We start from the raw sequence: 13,661 nt of genomic DNA, 5'->3' as shown, positions 1-13,661 counted from the left end.
TGCCTCTTGGTAAGGCCGAGCTCATCCTGGGACCCCTTAAGGTCCTGCTTCAGTACGGCGACCTCCGCAGTCAGTGCGGCGGATGCAATCAGCGAAGCCTGCATATGCATACTCATATTAGACTCTTGCGATATTGTTTGATCCTCTGTTCGGCTTTTCTTTGCGAACACCGAATAGAGCACCAGGGGCTACTGTCTATGCGGTAATATTTTTCCTATACTTTAAACACTTACCTGAAAGCCTGTTAGAAGGCTGGCACAGGCCTCAGTCAATCTGCTCTTAGCGGACTGAACCTTCTAGATCACCGCACTCATAAAGGTGTGGTGCTCCTCGTCGATGGAAGCGCTGTGAAGCGCTTCCAGCAGATTGTCCGGCGCCTCTGGATGGACAGAGGTCACCGGTACAGGCATCTTGCCCCTCTTAGAAGGAGGCCGCCTGCCCAAGTCCGGAACCACTGGAGGTTCTAGCGCGGTGTCCGGCTGAGGGCCGAGCTCGGAGCCCTCAGGGGTTTTGTCCCCTCTGCTCCCAGAGTCCGGGAGGCCGCCTTGAGGCGCCTCCGGGACTGTCTCCCCTCGACCCGGTGCTTCGTGAGACAGCACCTCGGCGTCGTCCACAGGATGAGGGGAGATGGCGGTCGGAACTGGATCGCTATCCATATCCGACGAGCCCAGGGAGCCGTCCGATGATACATCGATACGGGATCGGGGTGGCCTGCATAATCATATTTCGGCGTTAGGTGAAGTAGTGCGGCAAAGGAATGCTATGAGTAACTATGGTATCCGAATACTTACGATTTCCCCAGGGGCTTGGCCCTAGGTAGCCACTCGTCTTCACCATCGGCGGCGGTGGTGGAACTGTCGGGAAGGAGAGTCCTTCCCTTCTTGGACCCTTCGGCCTCCTCAGTTGGTGCGGCCTTCCTCTTCTTGTCTCCCCCGTCTGGAGGGGGAGCGTCTTCTTCTGCCTCCTCGTCTTCGGGGGAGGAGTGTGCCGTAGAGTCATCGGACGGTGAGTCCGATGACGTCTGGCGTCGGGAACTCTTCTGGGTTCCTTTGGCCTTCTTGGTCTTCTCTGGCACCGTATAAGGAGTCGGAGTCAACATCTTTGCCAGAAGAGCATTTGCTGGGCCGTAAAAAATATGTATCCTATGAGAGGTAAAGCAGCTTACCGCACTGGCTTGGCGCTTCGCGCTGAATCCGCGATCCTCAGTAATGGGAGGGGGGACCTCGGCGCTCTTGAACAGCACCCTCCAGGCATCTTCGTGAGTTGTGTCGAAGAGCCTGTTCAGAGTTCGGTGCTGCGTCAGGTCGAACTCCCACAAGTTGAAGGCCCATTGTTGGCATGGGAGGATCCGGCGGATGAGCATGACCTGGACTACGTTGACGAGTTTGAGCTTCTTGTTGACCATGTTTTGATTACATGTTTGGAGTCCGGTCAGCTCTCCCGAACTACCCCAGGACAGGCCCTTCTCTTGCTAGGAGGTGAGCCGTGTGGGCAAGCCAGATCGGAACTCGGGGACCGCTACCCATGTAGGATCATGCGGCTCGGTGATATAGAACCACCCCGACTGCCACCCCTTTATTGTCTCCACGAAGGAGCCCTCGAGCCATGTGACGTTGGGCATCTTGCCCACCATGGCGCCTCCGCACTCCGCCTGGCGGCCGCTCACTACCTTCGGCTTGACGTTGAAGGTCTTCAGCCATAAGCCGAAGTGGGGCTTGATGCGGAGGAAAGCCTCGCACACGACGATAAATGCCGAGATGTTGAGGATGAAATTCGGGGCCAGATCGTGGAAATCCAGGCCGTAGTAGAACATGAGCCCCCGGACAAATGGGTGGAGAGGAAATCTCAGTCCGCGGAGGAAATGCGTGAGGAACACCACCCTCTCATGGGGCCTGGGGGTGGGGATGAGCTGCCCCTCATCTGGGAGCCGGTGCGCTATGCCGTCGGGCAAGTATCCGGCTCTCCACAACTTCTTGACGTGTCCCTCCGTGATGGAGGAGACCATCCACCTGCCTCCCGCTCCGGTCATGGTTGGAGAAGGTCGAGGTGGGAAATGCGAACTTGGGCGCTGGAGCTCGAGTATGCGAAGGTGGATGAGCAAAGGAGGAAGAAGGCGTGGATGAAAAAGTAAATCCTTATCCCTTTATATGGGCGGACGAAACTATGTGTCCCCACTAGCCTGGTAAAACTCGCTCGTCCCCCAAGTGCCGTAATCGATGGCGCGGTTGGGTTACCCACACCCGTATTGATGAGAACCCCGTGATAAGGGGACACGATCTCTGTTTTGACAAGACGTGTCAAAAAACTTCCTCGCGTTATGTGCGGGGCTAGTTAAAGGAAACGGTTCGAATAATCACCGGGCCATGACGTAATGTCATGTTGCCAAAACAAGTCAGCAAATTGGATTTGTGGAAATATTATTCTCTCTACGGTGGTATGTGGAACTTATTTTGCAGGGTCGGACACTATCCTTATATTCAAAATTCTTCCGTGGTGTATTCGGAGGAGGAACCCGCCTTGCAATGCCGAAGACAATACTGCGCGCCGGACTCATCGTCATTGAAAGCCTGGTTCAGGGGCTACTGAGGGAGTCCTGGATTAGGGGGTCTCCAGACAGCCGGACTATCTCCATTGGCCGGACTGTTAGACTATGAAGATACAGGATTGAAGACTTCGTCTTGTGTCCGGATGGGACTCTACTTGGCGTGGAAGGCAAGCTAGGCAATACGGATAAGTATATCTCCTCTTTTGTAACCGACCTTGTGTAACCCTAACCTCTCCGGTGTCTATATAAACCGGAGGGTTTTAGTCCGTAGGACAACATACAATCATACCATAGGCTAGCTTCTAGGGTTTAGCCTCTCTGATCTCGTGGTAGATCTACTCTTGTACTACCCATATCATCAATATTAATCAAGCAGGACGTAGGGTTTTACCTCCATCAAGAGGGCCTGAACCTGGGTAAAACATTGTGTCCCCTGCCTCCTGTTACCATCCGGCCTAGACGCACAGTTCGGGACCCCCTACCCGAGATCCGCCGGTTTTGACACCGACAGTTGTACTTGAATATTACCTTGGGGTGCCTTGGGCATCCCCAAGCTTAGTCTCTTTCCACTCCCTATTCCATAGTCCATCGAATCTTTACCCAAAACTTGAAAACTTCACAACACAAAACTTAACAGAAAACTCGTAAGCTCCGTTAGTATAAGAAAATAAATCACCACTTAGGTACTATTGTGAACTCATTATAAATTCATATTGGTGTAATATCTACTGTATTCCAACTTCTCTATGGTTTATAAACTATTTTACTAGCCATAGATTCATCAAAATAAGCAAACAACACACGAAAAACAGAATCTGTCAAAAACAGAACAGTCTGTAGTAATCTGTAGCTAACGCAAACTTCTGGAACCCCAAAAATTCTAAAATAAATTTCTGGACGTGAGTAATTTATCTATTAATCATCTGAAAAAATAATTAACTAAATATCACTTTCCAAATAAAAATGGCAGCAATTCTCGTGAGCGCTAAAATTTCAGTTTTTTTACAGCATGATCAAAAAGACTTTCCCCAAGTCTTCCCAACGGTTCTACTTGGCACAAACACTAATTAAACACAAAAAACACAACCAAAACAGAGGCTAGATAAATTATTTATTACTAAACAGGAGCAAAAAGCAAGTAACAAAAATAAAATTGGGTTGCCTCCCAACAAGCGCTATCATTTAACGCCCCTAGCTAGGCATGATGATTTCAATGATGCTCACATAAAAGATAAGAATTGAAACATAAAGAGAGCATCAAGAAGAATATGAATAGCACATTTAAGTCTAACCCACTTCCTATGCATAGGAATTTTGTGCTCAAACAATTTATGGGAACAATAATCAACTAGCATAGGAAGGCAAAACAAGCATAACTTCAAAACTTTAAGCACATAGAGAGGAAGCTTGATTTTATTGCAATTCCTACAAGCACATGTTCCTCCCTCATAATAATTTTCAGTAGCTTAATGAATGAATTCAACAATATAACTATCACATAAAGCACTATTTTCATGATGCACAATAATATAATTTTTATTACTCTCCACATAAGCAAACTTCTTCTCATGAATAGTAGTGGGAGCAAACTCAACAAAATAACTATCATGTGAGGCATAATCCAATTGAAAACTAAAATCATGATGACAAGTTTCATGGTTATCATTATTCTTTATAGCATACAAGTCATCACAATAATCATCATAGATAGCAATTTTGTTCTCATAATCAATTGACACCTCTTCCGAAATAGTGGATTCATCACTAAATAAAGTCATGACCTCTCCAAATCCACTTTCATAATTATAATCATCATAAATAGGAGGCATGCTATCATCATAATAAATTTGCTCATCAAAACTTGGGGGACAAAAAATATCATCTTCATCAAACATAGCTTCCCCAAGCTTGTGGCTTTGCATATCATTAGCATCATGGATATTCAAGGAATTCATACTAACAACATTGAAATCATGCTCATCATTCAAATATTTAGTGCCAAACATTCCATGGATTTCTTCTTCTAGCACTTGAGCACAATTTTCCTTTCCATCATTCTCACGAAAGATATTAAAAAGATGAAGCGTATGAGGCAAACTCAATTCCATTTTTTGTAATTTTCTTTTATAAAATAAACTAGTGATAAAACAAGAAACAAAAAGATTCGATTGCAAGATCTAAAGATATACCTTCAAGCGCTAACCCCCCCGGTAACGGCGCTAGAAAAGAGCTTGATGTCTACTACACAACCTTCTTCTTGTAGACGTTGTTGGGCCTCCAAGTGCAGAGGCTTGTAGGGCAGTAGCAAATTTCCCTCAAGTGGATGACCTAAGGTTTATCAATCCGTAGGAGGCGTAGGATGAAGATGGTCTCTCTCAAGCAACCCTGGAACCAAATAACAAAGAGTCTCTTGTGTCCCCAACACACCCAATACAATGGTAAATTGTATAGGTGCACTAGTTCGGTGAAGAGATGGTGATACAAGTGGTATATGGATGGTAGGTAAAGGTTTTTGTAATCTTAAAATATAAAAACAGCAAGGTAACTAATGATAAAAGTGAGCACAAACGGTATTGCAATGCGTTGAAACAAGGCCTAGGGTTCACACTTTCACTAGTGCAAGTTCCCTCAAAAATAATAACATAATTGGATCATATAACTATCCCTCAACATGCAACAAAGAGTCACTCCAAAGTCACTAATAGTGGAGAACAAACGAAGATATTATGGTAGGGTACGAAACCACCTCAAAGTTATCCTTTCTGATCGATCTATTCAAGAGTCCGTAGTAAAATAACATGAAGCTATTCTTTGCGTTCAATCTATCATAGAGTTCGTACTAGAATAACACCTCAAGACACAAATCAACCAAAACCCTAATGTCACCTAGATACTCCAATGTCACCTCAAGTATCCGTGGGCATGATTATACGATATGCATCACACAAGTATTACGGTGGGTGGACAAATTACTGCTGAGCAATTGATAGAAAAGCGCATAGTTATGAAGATATCTAAGGCAATGATCATGAATATAGGCATCACGTCTGTGTCAAATAGATTGAAACGATTCTGCATCTACTACTATTACTCCACACATTGAGCGCTATCCAGCTTGCATCTAGAGTATTAAGTTCATAAGAACAGAGTAACACATTAAGCAAGATGACATGATGTAGAGGGATAAACTTAAGCATTATGATATAAACCACACCGCAAGATTGAACCCAAAGCTAAGCACTTTTTCCATTGCAAGAAAGATCAATCTAGTAGGCCAAACTAAACCGATAATTCGAAGAGACTTGCAAAGATATCAAATCATGCATATAAGAATTCCGAGAAGAACCAAATCATATTCATAGATAATCAAGTTCATAATTCCACAATTCATCGGATCTCGGCAAACACACTGCAAAAGAGTATTACATCGAATAGATCTCCAAGAACATCGAGGAGAACTTTGTATTGAAGATCAAAGAGAGAGAAGAAGACATCTAGCTAATAACTATGGACCCGAAGGTCTGTGGTAAACTACTCACGCTTCATCGGAGAGGCTATGGTGTTAATGTAGAAGCCCTCCGTGATCGATTCTCCCTCACGCAGATCGCCGAAAAAGGCCCCACGATGGGATCTCACAGGTACAGAAGGTTGCGGCGGTGGAAAAGTGGTTTCGTGGCTCCCCCTAATGTTACTAGGGTATAAGAGTACATATAGGTGAAAGAAGTATGTTGGTGGAGCTACGTAGGGCCCATGAGGGTGGGGGCGCGCCTACCCCCCTAGGCGTGCCCTCCTGCCTCGTGGCCGCCTCACGGAGTTCTAGACTTCCAATCCAAGTCTCCTAGTTTGCTTTCGGTCCAAGAAAGATCATCATGAAGGTTTCATTCCGTTTGGATTCCGTTTGGTATTCCTTTTCTGCGAAACACTAAAATAGGCAAAAAAAGGAAACTGGCACTGGGCCTCCGGTTAATAGGTTAGTCCCAAAAATAATATAAAAGAGCATATTAAAGCCCATTAAACATCCAAAACAGATAATACAATAACATGGAACAATCAAAAATTATAGATACGTTGGAGACGTATCAAGTATCCCCAAGCTTAATTCCTGCTTGTCCTCGAGTAGGTAAATGATAAAAACATAATTTTTGATGTGGAATGCTACCTAACATATTTATCAATGTAATTTTCTTTATTGTGGCATGAACACTCAGATCCGAAAGATTTAAGACAAAAGTTTAATATTGCCATAATAATAATAATACTTCAAGCATACTAACAAAGTAATTATGTCTTCTCAAAATAACATGGCCAAAGAAAGTTCATCCCTACAAGATCATATAGTTTGGTTATACTCCATCTTCGTCACGCAAAATATTTAAATCATGCACAACCCCGATGCAAGCCAAACAATTGTTTCATACTTTAGTATTCTCAAACTTTTTCAACTTTCACACAATACATGAGCGTGAGCCATGGACATAACACTATAGGTGGAATAGAGTGGTGGTTGTGGAGTAGACAAAAAGGAGGAAGATGGTCTCACATCAACTAGGCGTATCAATGGGCTATGGAGATGCCCATCAATAGATATCAATGTGAGTGAGTAGGGATTGCCATGCAACGATGCACTAGAGCTATAAATGTATGAAAGCTCAACAAAAGAAACTAAGTGGGTGTCCATCCAACTTGCTTGCTCATGAAGACCTAGGGAATTTGAGGAATCCCATCGTTGGAATATACAAGCCAAGTTCTATAGTGAAAATTTCCGACTAGTATATGAAAGTGACAAAATAAGAGACTCTCACTACAAAAAAATACACTTCCGTGATGATACGTGTTTGTCATAGTAGGTCGCATTTTTTGTCATGCATGTACATCCATGACAATTTTATGACAGAATCAAGATAGTCATACCTGTGCTGTCGTACAAGTGTTCCATGACATTACCAAAATCATCATCACGGAAGTGTCCACTTCCATGACGATAAATCGCGCGTCACAGAAGTGCTTTCGTCAAGGGTGACCGACACATGGCATCCACCATAACGGAACGCCGTTAAGCTATCGGGTCCGGTTTTGGATCCGATAACCCATTAGCAGCCCCGACCAATGGGGGTGTCAGCTCCGTGTTGGCATAGGTGTCACTCGTCCAATGGGCGAGATGCGCCTATGATATGTTAACACGTGGACCGGCCCAAAAGTGTTCCATAAATTTTAAATGGGCCGGCCCAACTAAAGGCCCACAAGATTTTGCAAACCATAATGGGACGACCCAGCTAAAGGCCCAAAAGATTTTGCAGGCCATAATGGGCCGGCCCAGGTAAAGCCCCCCAAGATTTTTGCGGGCCATAATGGGTCGGCCCAGGTGAAGGCCCACAAGATTTTTGTGGACCATAATGGGCCGGCCCAGCTGTAGGCCCAGAAGATTTTGAGGACCGTAGTAGGCCGGCCCATTAACTGGCTGCCATGTTCTGGGCCAAATGTCAGCCCATATTTGATCCGGTCCATTAATGGCCTGCCATGTTCTGGGCCTAATAATGGCCCATATGAGATCCGACCCGTTAAAAGCCTACCACGTTCTGGGCCAAATTACGGCCCAGATCAGGTCCGGCCCTTTACGAGGCTTTGGGCTAAATTATGGCCCATATCAGATTCGGCCCGTTAACTGGATGCTACGCTTTTGGGCCCATTTGCTAAAGGCCCATTTAGTAATTTGGCCTGATATTAGTTTCGGTCTATTAAAAGCCCATCATATAGTTGGGCCTAACAAGGATCGAGGCAATTTTGGCTTGTTATAAGCCCATGATTTGATTGGCACATTCATGGGCCGGGGTCTATTTCGGCCTGCTGCCGGCCCGTGAGCTGTTCGACATGTTTCAGGCCCAACCTACTTTTCAGCCTCCTAAAGGCCCATTGAGTTTACTCTGCCTATTAAAGGCCTGAATCTACTAGTGGGCCAGTTTACATTTAGGCCTGTTAACGGACCAAGATGACGGGGCCCATGTTGTGGATCATACATGGTGATTTGCATGACGGCTCGATTATGTACCGTAATTTTACGGTTTGGCCGGTTTACTGCGAAGAAAGGATATATATACAGTAAAATAACTGCAACATCGTGAATAAGAAAAAAACCTAGACTATACAATAAAGAAATTACGGCATATTACATCCAGTGGGCATCAAAGTTCGCCACTATGATAATAAAGCACAAGCAGACAACAGATTACATACACTGGGCATCAAAGATCGCCACCAGTGCAACTAAACACGCCGACAAAATAATATACAAAACCGACAGCACTTCAATAGAGTTCAAGAAAGGTTGGCCCTGCTCGAGAGCTGCAGCGCAAGCAGCTGAGCAAGCTAGTGAGACTGCACTTGTTTGACACTTATATCCTCCTCACTCTGAAAGATAAACAAGCAGACAGATGGCAGGTTTTGCACATATAAGTATCAGTGCTAACAATTCATCACATTTCTTACTGACGAATAAAGTGACACAGTTTAAAATAGCATTAACACAATATAGTATTGTTCAGGTCAAGACATGGCAGGAAATGACATTGTGAAGGAGTTGGCAGCTTCACGACACCATTGGATTACAGATCAAGAACTCATAAGTATAAATGGTTAGTGTGCTGTCAATTTATCCCATTTCAGATTGGCAAAATAAGATCACTTGCTCTGTATAGTTTAATTTACATGGTATGAAGAAGGAACTTGGTTGTACAACTGAAAACTTAAATTGAGAAGGACAGACTTTTGTTTATGAACTGGAGTACATAATAAACTTTAAACATGCAATTTGCTGCAAACACCAAAAATAAACAGCTGGTCCAGTCATGCCTAACCAAATATACACAACAAAGTTTGAAGTCTTGAGAAGGACAAACTTACATTATTGGTGAAGGCGGGCTCTATAAAGCCCTTGTCCATGCTGATGGGGGGGGGGGAATTCAAGAAGTTTACCACAGAATCTTCTTCATAAGCATTGCCTTTATTCTACATTTTGTTAAGAGTAAATATAGATGTGACAATATAAGAAAAAATGGAGAATATTAAAGATAAGATGAAGAGTGATGCTACATAACCAAGTAGCTATAAATGTAAGTACAGTGATACAGGAAAAAGGTACAACCAAGAGCAATGCAGAGCTAAACTTCTTCAGTACCATCGGTGTTATCCAACCTTATGGTAAGAGTAAATATAGATCTTATGTGTAGAAAATGGAGGGCAAAGGAAAATAAGCTGCAGAGTGATGGTACATGAACAACTACCTGTCAATATAAGTACACTGATAAAAGGACAGCAGGTACTTACAAGAACAATGCAGAGCTAAAAAAATTTCATTGGCATTGGATATATTCTACACTAATGTAACCATTCATATAGATCAGATAATTTGTAGCGAACAATTGATAAGCAAGCTATCATGCATACTGCTGTCACATAATGAACCAGGTATATATGCAAGTACTGTGATACAAGACAACAGGTACTAACAAGAGCAAAGCAGCGGGCATCATATTTGCGATATCCTATCGTTCTTTTCATACCGGAATTCTTTTTCGAGCAGATTTCCTGCAAAAAGATCCGTAAGGCACATGCAGAAAAGTAGAAGTTCAAATTGTCATGCGATATCATAGACAATACCTCATCATCGGAACGAGACCAGTGCATAACAAGGTTTTTCCATTCAATGTCTTCTAAATTTAGCACATGAGACTTCACCAAAAATTCGTTTACAGACTTGCCATCAAAGTGTGATTTCCTCAGGTAACACCGATACTGCTGCAATGCTTCCTTGAAAAGCGCAAGCAAGCTTTGCTCGTCATGACTATCCAGATTGACCCTCGCCTACTTACAACAATGTAATGTAAATCATTGATGTGTTTAATCAGCAAAAAACAGGAAAATAATCACCATGAATAATAGCACTTACACGTAAGTGGGACAGGAAGATGTGAAAATGGTCTTTGTCTTCACTATAATCTTCCCATGATGGGAATATATGCACGTAGTCCCTAACAACATTGAAAGCATTGTCTTTTAAACTAAGAATAACTAGAATGGGGTTCCAATCTGCAGGAATTGGCCGTCTCTGCAGTTGGGATAGGTCTTCGGCCAGTTGACTTGTTGTACTTTTTTCTAGAGTGGGATTTTTCTGTGGTACGGCTGGTGCTATGGCAACTGAAATCGGCATATCTTTTGCTGGAGTGCAGGTCCTGTGTGGTGCGGCTAGTGGTGTGGCCAATGAAGTATGGGTACAGTCTGCTAGAGTTGGTCCTACATTTTGTGTTACTGGTTGTACAGCCAATATAAGTGGGGTGCTATCTGATTTCTCTGGCACAACCACGTTTTTCAAGGACTTTGCTGGTGCTCCTTCAGGTTCGGCAATCACCCTCTTCCTTTTTGATGTCTGATGCACAAGAACAGCATTTGAGTGGAAAAACATGGTATGATGACAGATGGAATATGTATTGATAATGGATGGGCATGGCATCTCGACATATATGATGAGTAAACTAAGAAGATGGCAGTGCAACAAAGTAGAAGAAATGCAAGACAACATATGCAAGATACGCGCAATCAATGAAACCTTGCCAAATTAGAATAGGCACCTTGATGGGTGAACAGGACAGGCCATCTGCCTTTGACTCCTCGAGGTTAGAATAGTCATTAGGATCATATTCTGAACAAGAATCAACAGGTGGTGAGCGTATGAGTTTCATTGCATCCAGAATGGCACTCAATGCCTTGGTGCCAATTTTGTAAGTCATTGCGATGTTTAGCTTCAAGAGTGGACTGCTGCTAGTGTGACACAAAGAAGCTACACAGATCATGGTGTCGATATAACGGGAAAACCGTAAGCATCAGAGTAAAATCAGCAAAGTGGAACTTGCTAGAATATATGTGCTAGTATTGCCGGTATGGCTAGAAAGCCTTCGGATACCGGCTCCCTTCAACTGAAGGTACGGTACTGTTAATATCAGTGTAACTCTCAAAGGCGACACAGCTCCCCGCATTTCCTTGCTATTCTTATAGGATTCAAGTGGGTAGGCCACTACAAATCCTATTCCCATGTTTACAAAATCCTACGAATCAAAGAGATCCAACGAGTTCAAAGTGTCTATACCAACCGACCATATAGACCTCGACACTGCAAATGTCCCTGCTCATATTCACTACAAGGAACATATTGTACTACTATCATACTCCCTCCGTTCGAAAATATAAGTCTTGGTAGAGATTTCCACTATGGATCACATACAGATGTATCCAGATACATTTTAGAGTGTAGATTCACTCATTTTTCTCCATATGTAGTCCATGGTGGAAGCTATACAAAGACCTGTATTTAGGAACGGAGAGAGTACTTATTAAAGAAGAACGGAAGAGGAACATGTGAAGAGCAAGTAGATTTTGGATAATAAAATGTTCGTTGCGCAATGCCCACACATGATGAACCATAGCGCATTAAGAAAGCAACTCCCTGTTGTCTCTCTATATGTGGTGCACGTGCTTTTTCGAAAGTAAAGTAGGAGCATTAGCTGACCAATTAAATGTTATCTGTTTTAGTAATATCAGCATCATATCAGTTTCGTACTTGAGCAACAAGTATGGAATTATGAGTGGCACATTGTTTAGCTTGATGGATTCAGTAGCAGTGCTAAGTAGGTACGATGATGGTACTGAATATAAAGGCATATCTGCATTTGGGTCAGTCGACCATTTCAGGCGGTTGGATGAAGATCCTACGTCTCCTAACCCTTCTTCTTCCTCGTCTCTGATTCTTCCCATACAGAACACCGCACGGGCCACCGACCGGACCAGCAGCCTCCACTGCCTGTGTTCCTCCGCCACCCCCACCCCCACCCTCGCCCCCACCCGCATTGAGTTTTCTTCGTTCGGCGAGGCCCCACCACCGCCCCCAACAACCAAAGTCCCCACCCGACCCCCTTCGTTCGCACCGGCGGACTCCGGCGAGCTCTGAAAAATCGACTGACCCAATTTTGAAATTTAATCTACTATGATTTAACTAGTGTGGAATATAAAAGGCGAAAACCATAAGCATTGGGAGTATAGTGTTGAGCGTGCCATGGCGGATCTGAAGGTGCAAACCAGACAAAGGCAACTTCGCAACCAATCTATACAAAGACTTGTATTTAGGAATGGAGAGAGTACTTATTAAAGAAGAACGGAAGAGGAACATGCTAAAGAAGAGCAAGCAGATTTTGGATAATAAAATGTTCGTTGCGCAGTGTCCACACATGATGAACCAGAGCACATTAAGAAAGCAACTCCCTGCTGTCTCTCTATATGTGGTGCACGTGCTTTTTCGAAAGTAAAGTAGGAACATTAGCGGACCATTTAAATGTTATCTGTTTTAGTAATATTAGCATCATATCAGATTCGTACTTGAGCAACAAGTTTGGAATTATGAGTGGCACGTTGTTTAGCTTGATGGATTCAGGAGCAGTGCTAAGCAGGTACGATGATGGTACTGAATATAAAGGCATGTCTGCATTTGGGTCAATCGACCATTTCAGGTGGTTGGATGAAGATCCTACGTCTCCTAACCCTTCTTCTTCCTCGTCTCTGATTCTTCCCATACAGAACACCGCACGGGCCGCCGGCTGGACCATCAGCCCCCACCGCCTGTGTTCCTCCGCCACCCCACCCCCACCCTCGCCCCCACTCGCATCGAGTTTTCTTCATTCGGTGAGGCCCCACCACCGCCCCCAACAACCAAAGTCCCCACCCGAGCCCCTTCGTTCGCACCGGCGAACTCTGGCGAGCTCTGAAAAATCGACTTACCCAATTTTGAAATTTAGTCTGCTGTGATTTAACTAGTGTGGAATATAAAAGGCGAAAACCATAAGCATTGGGAGTATAGTGTTGAGCGTGCCATGGCGGATCTGAAGGTGCAAACCAGACAAAGGAAACTTCGCAACCAATGTTTGCTCTGAACTAGCAAGTAAGTGATGGACAAGAAATCAGAGTAAAGCAGTGGCGATCTATTTTCTTGCTGCGATAAATAAGTTGAATAGATACGAAAGAGTACCTCCTTTGGTGCGGCGTCATGTATGCATCTGCTGAGAATTTGACGGTGCTG

The sequence above is a fragment of the Triticum urartu genome, chromosome 3 (genome assembly GCF_003073215.2).
Source record: "Triticum urartu cultivar G1812 chromosome 3, Tu2.1, whole genome shotgun sequence".
NCBI lineage: Eukaryota > Viridiplantae > Streptophyta > Magnoliopsida > Poales > Poaceae > Triticum > Triticum urartu.
This window is presented reverse-complemented; position numbering follows the sequence as displayed.